Source organism: Symphalangus syndactylus, chromosome 18 (genome assembly GCF_028878055.3).
Source record: "Symphalangus syndactylus isolate Jambi chromosome 18, NHGRI_mSymSyn1-v2.1_pri, whole genome shotgun sequence".
Classification (NCBI taxonomy): Eukaryota; Metazoa; Chordata; class Mammalia; order Primates; family Hylobatidae; genus Symphalangus; species Symphalangus syndactylus.
The window spans coordinates 103,216,597-103,225,054 of record NC_072440.2 but is presented as its reverse complement, the minus strand read 5'-3'; positions in this window follow the sequence as shown (position 1 = coordinate 103,225,054).

Below are 8,458 nucleotides of genomic sequence, written 5' to 3'. Positions count from 1 at the left end.
GGCCGCCCAGGCCTGCTTGATATTCCGGAGAGGGCGGCAGCAGCGCTCAGAATCCTTAGCTGAACCTGCCTGGCGGCTCCGGAGGCCGGAGGGCGCTTGGCAGAACCGCCAGGAAGCGAAATAACAAACAGTCTCCAAAAAGCCCACAGCTCATTGAGCCCGGGAAGCGCATGGCCTCTGCTGCCCCCACCCTGTGGAGAAGCTCAAGGGGCAAGAAAGAGGAGGAAGCTGATGAGGGGCGGGGCACGCATCTCCTAAGTAGGCCCGCCCCGTCCAGAGGGGCCTGAGGGGCCCAGCCAGCCCCACCTGAGGCCCCACTAGGGCCTCGAACCACCCGGGGGCCTGCTTGCCGGTTGGGCAGGGCCCACCCTCACAGTGCCAGTAGCTCTGCGCGATGATAAAGGGGTGCTCAGGCCTCAGGGTCAGATCCTTAGAGAGTGACCTCTAAAGTGAGGAGGGGAGGAGAAGGAACTCAGAAGGAAGTGGCAGACAGGCCGGACACACTGCTGGTCTCCCCCATTTCCTGGGAGACTCGCCTTGTGGGAACAGCGCAAATCAGGTTAACATCGCCAAGGGAGGGGATCAGAGAGGTGTCTGGGCCAGGGCCTCCCCACACTGAGGAATCAGCTGTGGCCGCAGAGAGGCAGGGTTTCCCTTGGTGGCACAGGCAGACAAGTACCCGGCCCCATAGTGGTCTCCTCCATCGGGGGTCCCATCAGAGCCATCGCTCCCTCCTGGCCTACGTCTCTGTTACGGAGTTCCGCTCAGTGGCCTGCCCAAGGGGACCCCCGCACAGCCACAGGGCTGTGGGAAGGGAATGGTCCAGGCAGGCTGGTCAGGCCGGCTCCCCGGGGGAGCTGGCTTCTGACTCCTCACAGTCAAAAGGGCGCTATGAGATGTTAACAGAGATCCACCAAACACCACAGGCAAGGGACCCGTCACTCAGCCCCGGGTGCTGAACATGCTGAGGCGGCTCCAATCTGCCCAGAAAGTGCCCAAGCGGGTGAGCAGCCAGGACAGGCACACGGAGATGACCTCCCACTGCCTCCCCAAGGATGACCCTGGCTACTCTGACTGAGAGGGTCTTTAGGTCAAGGGCGGGGAGGGGGGCAACAGACACCAAAGCCGAGGGCCCCGAGCAGACTCAGAAGCCGGGTGTGGAGCGGGAGGGTGGGGGCACAGTGGCAGGGGCTGCTGCAGGGACAGCTGTGCCAGCCGGGGTGGGGGCAGGGGCTCAGCGGAGCCCGAGTGCCAGGAGCTAAAGACCGCCCATGCCCTCTTCGCGGACGGCGAGCAGGCCAGGGAGAGTGACTCAAGCCACAAGGACTTTCCCATTATCCCTGAAGGAGAGGGGTTCTCGTTGGTATTCCACCTGCACAGCTGCGTGAGACGCAGATACGGAAAATGGCCTTTTGGCGATCAGTCGGAGGGAAGGCCTGACAGACTCAGTGGGGACTGGGTGGCAGGGAGGCAGGGGGAGCCTGGAAGCCGCCAGGGAGGCTGTGGGACTGGCAGGGCCCCTTCTCCAAGTGCCCAGAAACTTCCCCAACAAGACTTCAGCCTGTCCAGCAGCCCCTGGGGACTGTGCTGGGACTGTGATTACGTGGTCACCATGGTTTGTGGACACGGAAATGTGAAGAATGTCAAGCTCGATGCTTCCTGCTCCACAAGTGTCTCCCAGCGCCATGGGGAGGGTCACAACTGCCACTATTTATAGTACAGTGGCCTGCATGCGTGCCCAGCCCATTCCATCCTCTCCACGTGCACACGTGTGTGTGTGTCTGTATATCTATGTGTGTATTTGTATGTATGTGTATATGTATGTGTATGTATGTGATGTGTGTATTTGTGTGTGTATTTGTGTGTATGTGTAGATATGTGTATATGTATATGTGATGTATTTGTGTGTGTATTTGTGTGTATGTATATATATGTGTGTATATGTATATGTGATGTGTGTATTTGTGTGTGTGTGTGTGTGTGTCTGCCCACCCCCAAGATGTGCCTGCAGGGGTTACAATGGCTAGTCCATGCCGTGTAGCCTTATGCCTGTGGAATCATGAACACTCTGGGCCTCTATTCTCTCATCTTTAAAGGATTCTAACTCTTGGTTGTCTAGCAATCAAGGAAAATAATAGATGTGCAAGGAAGCTGGTTATCATTACTTTTAGAAAATAAGGGTAGATGTACATTAATTTACTCATGATTATCCATTCACTCATTCAACAAATGTTCTTTGTACTAGGCACTAAGAAATCAACAGTAGAGAAAAGAGAATTGACATTAGCCCTTGTTCTCAGGAAGTGGACAGTTTAGTAGGAAAGACCTGAATAATAAGCACAGATACACAGTTGTGTTCAAAGTCATAAAGGGCAAGAGCAGTGAGCTCTGTGCATAGGACTAATGGGGCGCACGAGGAATAAACCACAAATGTGGGGCAGTGGGATAGTGGAACTATGAGCCCAGGACAGCCCTGATAGTGGGCCCAGGAGGCACGGGCTCACCGGAGGATCTGAAGCCCGGAAATCTGTCCACAGGGGGCAAGACACAAGTCTCATTAGTCAGAACAAAACCAGGATCCTGGGAATTTGTCCAAACAGGGATGAGGCCGATGGTAGCTGACAGGTTTCTGGGCACACAGACCAGTATCAGGAAAGGCGCAGGGAAAAGAGGGACCCAGGGACAGAACAGACAGCCCTTTGGGGGAGCAGTAGGACCATCAGAAGCCAGTTCTTGGAGAAGTACAGTGTCAAGGTCAAAGGAGGATCAGTTGCAAGACTCCCCACTGAGGGTGGGCCCCAAACCTCTGTGTCTGGACGAGGCTGACATGGCACACCTGCAGCTGACCAGGGGGTCTGTGCTCAATGCAGGCACCTGCCCTCTCCTCCCCACGCCCAGCAGTAGGTCCTCTGCTTTCTTGGCTCTGGCCCGAAGCACAGCCCAAGGGCTCTAAACCTGACCCTGGCATCCCCACTTTGTGCTCCGTGATGTTGCAGCCAGAATTTGTATGTAGTCACCTCCTGACCGGAGTGGGCAGTGCTGGCCTCCTGGACTGGAGCATAGGCCAGATCTCTGGCCCTTCAAGGGCTTCTGACACTGAGCAGGGCTGGCCTGGGCCTCCCTACACACCTCTTGTTGAGGACTCAGTGGCTTTCAGAGTCTGGGACAGGGATAGTTTTCCAAATGGAGGCTCAGTGGTCCCAGACCAGTGAAAGAATGTGTGCTGAAGGAATGGGTGAGAACAAAAGCCAGAAGCTTGAAGATATTTAGAAATAAGATCCCCTTTCCATATAAATGAAACACTTGAAGACCAGATTTTCCAAAGCAATTGGAATGGCTACCCCCAAACTATCTCCTTCCAGAGGGACTTCTAAAGGGTTAACTGACACCTAAAGGGAAGGGGCTTAACATTTTAGCCCTAAAATCACAGAAAACAAATCTGGTCTAGCTCTTGGCATTCTCCTTACATCCTTAAGTAGTTTTAGACACAAAGTGTCTTCCTCCCTTAAGTAATTCTAGACACAAAGTGTTTTCCTCATTTAACCCTTGTAATCACACTAGGAGGTAGATATGATTCGTGTCCATTTTGAAGGGGAGGACACAGATTCAGAGTGGGTAGGTGCCTTCCCCACAGGCAGAGCACAGACAGCCACACTTGCAGCTGCTTTAACCAACAAGCTGTGCTCCTGACCTTGGTGTTTGTCTTGGGTGCTTTGCTGTAGGTTGGTTTCGTTTGTGTGACTAAGACTTTTAAATGATTCGGCTCCTTTTGTGTGTTTGTTTTTGATCTTTGCAAGATTCTCTAATGGTTGATCCAGGGCTGCCCCCACACTGTTCTCCTGTCACATGCCCCGTTCCCCTGACATTGACATCGGCCAACATCATGTGCTGAAGATGGGTCTTCGGCAGCTGGAAACTGGCCCAGGCATTGTGGTGGGCAGCCAGCAGGCATCTTCTGTCATCAGCCCTCCCTCGGGAAGACAGGTTCAGCAATGGTTCCTGGGAATGGCTTGGGATAGGAAAAGAAAGGATGTTCCTATAGAGGAAACAAATGTTCCAAGATACTTCCATTAATTAGGAAAATCTAGGGTAATAATACACAGTCCTCAGAGTCCTAGATTATAAAACCATTGTGTTAGGCTGAAGCAAGTATCACAAAGAAATAGAGAATGTCATTACCAAGACTTTTAGGTGGTAAACATACTTAATGGAAACACCTCTTTCTTAAGTCTGAAAACGCCTCATGTAGCATTCAGGCTTCTATTTTAAATTAATTGTGTGCATTCTAAGGGCACTTTTGGGACATTGCAGAGACCCTCTCTGTAGATTACATGATTTAAAACTATAGCTAAGAAAATTTTGTGAAGTGATGCAACTCTCAGAAATCAAACATGAATATGCAGGCCAGGTGTGGTGGCTCATGCCTGTAATCTCAACACTTTGGGAGGTGGGAGAATCACTTGAGCTCAGGAGTTGGAGACCAGCCTGGACAACATAGTGAGACCCCATCTCTACTAAAAATACAAAAATTAGCTGGGCATGGTGGTGCATACCTGTGGTCCCAGCTACTAGGGAGGCTGAGATGGGAGGATCACTTGAGCCTAGGAGGTCAAGGTTGCAGTAAGCCATGATCACGCCTCTGCACTCCAGCCTGGGCAACAGAGTGAGACCCTGTCTCAAAAAAACAACAAAAATAACTATGCAAAAAATATGACTTTATTTTTCTATATGACTAGCTCCCTCTCCTGGGGCATTCACTACTAATCACAGTCACACTGGAGTTCCCCTCTCTTCTTTTCTCTAGGGTTCTAGGTAAGTTCCAGGGGCAGGGTGATGGTGGCAAGAATTACAAAGTTCTGAGGCTTTGGGAAAGGGGACGTCTCATCTTCACCGTCATCTTCACATGCTAGTTTCAACTTGTGTTATTAACAGAAACTTCCACTGTCCCACCTGACCCGTAGCCAAGAATCCACACAGTTTGTCCACAAGGCCCTCCCCCGGTCGGTGTCCTCTCAGTTATTCTCAGTGTTACTCTTGGACCCAGGAGCGTGATTCAGCAGCTCCTGCGTGGTGGGAGGTGGACAAAGGCTCAGTCCACTTGGGTATATTGTAACATTTCTTCTCCTAGAAGCCATGACTTCTAAGGGTTGGAGCCTCCAAGCTTCTTTGGGATTTGGGACGTCCCTGAGGCACGCAGCCTAGGGAATGGGCTGCTCAGCCTGTTTTCTCTAGAACCTGAGCGTGCAAGCACCACTCTTGCATTCTGATTCTCCAACCCCTCACCTGGGAGGAGGCGAGAAAGGCTTGCCCTTCACCGTATCTTCTCATCCCACATTTTCTGTTACATATGTTGTCTATGCCCTGAGTCCTTTCTGTTCCTCTAAACACCTGTGTTTGTTTTGTGTTTTTAGGTGTCATTTATATAGAAGAAAATGCGGCTGGGTGCAGTGGCTCATGCCTGTAATCCCAGCATTTTGGGAGGCCGAGGTGGGCAAATCACTTGAGGTCAGGAGTTCAAGATCAGCCTGGCCAACACGGTGAAATTCCGTCTCTACTAAAAATATAAAAATTAGCTGGGCATGGTGGCGCGTGCCTGTAATCCCAGCTACTCAGGAGGCTGAGGCAGGAGAATCGCTCAAACCCGGGAGGTGGAGGTTGCAGTGAGTTGAGATTGTGCCACTGTACTCCAGCCTGGGCAACAGAGTGAGACTCTATCTCAAAAAGAGAAAAAAGAAAAAAAAAGAAAATGCACAGATATTAGGCACTCAGTTTGAACAATATACAGAGCATCTCCCTCAACCCAGAAGTTTCCCCATGAAAGCGCCTAGATTTTGAAAACCAAAAAAGTCTCCCCCTTATTTTCCTCTACCCTGCTCTGCTCCTTCCCTTTGGGGAGGTAATGAGCGCACCGTGGCCTACCTGCAGCTACCTAACGGTGCCAAGTACAAGAGAAATGCCAAGGGCAAGGGGCACCCATGAGATTGCCTCTTAAACAGTATCCTCACATGAATCTCCCAATAACAAAGAATCATCCTTGTGACATTCATGCAGTACATTATAGTCCACTGAGTGCTCTCACTCTGTGCGTCTCATTTACCCTTACAAGGTATTATATTCTCACAATGTATTGTATTTGTATCCTTACTATGACCCATGTACAAATTATCATGCCATTTGGCAGATGAGAAAACTGAGGCCCAGAGTGAAGAGGTAATTTTCGAATGCTCCACAGGTGATACGTTTCAGAGATTAGACAGGATCCAGATTCATGCCACTCCATTTATTTCCAGAGAATCTAATCGTTACCAGCCTTCAGAGGACAGAACAGAAAGACGGTCACTAATGCAGACGATCTGAAGGGCTCCCAAACCCTCCTCTTACCCAGCACCACTCAAATTCCCCAGGACGGGGCTGCCTCCTTTTACTCCCCACTAGTTCTTCCTTGGTGTTAAGCCATCAAAGACCTCGATGAATTGCCCCTGCAGAGGGTACCATGAAGACAGGGCCTAGCAAGTTTACTTCAAGGAGAAAAAGTGCTGGAAATGAAACAGATTAAGACAGTGGTCCACAGCACGGCAGGGGCTGACCTCCCCGGGCCGCATCCAGACGTTCTCACTTACAAGCGGTGTGATTCTGGGTAATTAACCAAACCTCTGTAGGACTCTGTTTTCTCACATGTAAAGAAAAGATAATCACAGAATCTCCCTCAAAAGGGTTCTTATGAGACTTCCCATGATATCATGCAGGTAAAATATCTCCCTGCCAGATTCGGAGTAAGCATCCATAGATGCTAACTAATATCATTATCGAAAGGGGGCTGTGAAAACACAGACACTAATATTTCACTAGTGTGTCATTGACGCTGCAGCAAGACTACATTACTGTTGTTGAAGTTAAATAAAACATAGAGATAAATCTCTGGGTTTAACATGTTTTATTTGGGAAGCAAGAACTGTAATTCGGGGGATAGACACAGACCGGTAGTCTTTGGTATGTCCAAAGAACAGAGAAGGTTGGAGGTTTTATGAAAAGAAGAAATGTCGTGTTTTGTTTTGAAATAAAGTTCCTTGCCACTAGTAACATTTTGGGGGCACTGGCGAACACTGATTTGTGGGTGACGGTGTTAGATTTCAGCAGGTTGCTCCAGTGGCTGTTGGATAAAACTGGTTTCAGGTTACAACTGGCAGTTCCAGCGGCCAGGCCTGCAGAGAATTGTATCCTTGAAGGAATGTTTTGTGCCCCAAGTGCTTTACCCCCAACCTCTGGACTCTGTTTTAGTTGAGTATGACAAGAAAGACCCAATTTGTATGAAGCTTTGACCCTGTTTTGTAAACTCCCTTTGATGCAGTCGGAGTTCTCTTGGGGAAGCTTCTGGGAATAATGAACACGGCCGGTTGGAAACGGAGGTGGAATTCAGTGGTTACAGTGGAAGCCTGCACTCCATCGTCCAGTGAGAGCAGCCCAGGGATGGGCACTCATGAAGGAGAGTGACGCTGCCCACAGGAAGCAGGCCAGTGCTGAGCAGAGAGAACCACGAGAAAAGCAGACAGGTCTGCGTGCATTTGAGCTGGTATCACTTGCCCAGCAGGCAGGCGTGGGGTGACACATGGCTGGGCGAGCCACTCGCCGGGTGGGGCACTCACGCAGGTCAGCTCAAACCAGATGGAGCCTGGGACTGTGACCAAGGAGCGAGTGAAGGTCAAAGCCACACATGGGGCTGAGGGGCCAGGTGGCTGCCTTATGAGATCGAAGGCAGGAAGCTTTGGAACAGGGCAGAAAGGGGAGCCCAGGGTGAGGGGAAAGGGCCGAGCAGCTTGGATCTCTGATGGTGAGCTGTGCAGAGATGGAGAAGTGCCTCTTTTCCTCTTTCATGTGGGTGTCAGGGGGCGTCCAGGCCTGAGGGAGCCAAGCTGGAGGGTGCAGGGTTTCGCGTCTGCCTCGGAACTGGATGTTTGAAAGCAAAGGTGAACGGCCCAGCAGGCCCGCTGGGGCACTGGGAGAACTGGTTTTTGCCATTTTAGGAATTGTTTGGCTTTGGCTTTTTTTCTCACTAAGAAATTGGAATCTGAAAGAGCCTTTCAGCTTATTGTTGAAAATCCATCAGGACCTGAAAATTAGAGGCCGGGCCTGAGCTTTCAGCACATTTAGACTCACTGGAGTGAGGTGGAAAAGCCACAGGAGGTGGATCCACTAATTCAGAAAATAGGGAGAGGGAAGACAGCGCCTGTCCCCTCCCTGATGCAATATTGACCACAGATAACCTCTGGTCTCTTTGTCTACTGAGGCTGAGAGGCCTGTTCTGGGTCTGACTACCCTACCCTGGGGCCTGACTCTGCCCAGCCCCTCGGAACACTCAACAAACACTTGTGGAAGAAGTGAACAAATGACAAGTCACTAAACCTAAATACAGGTATGTCACAAGAAGCCCTCCAGGCAGCGAGTCACTTAGCACTGCACA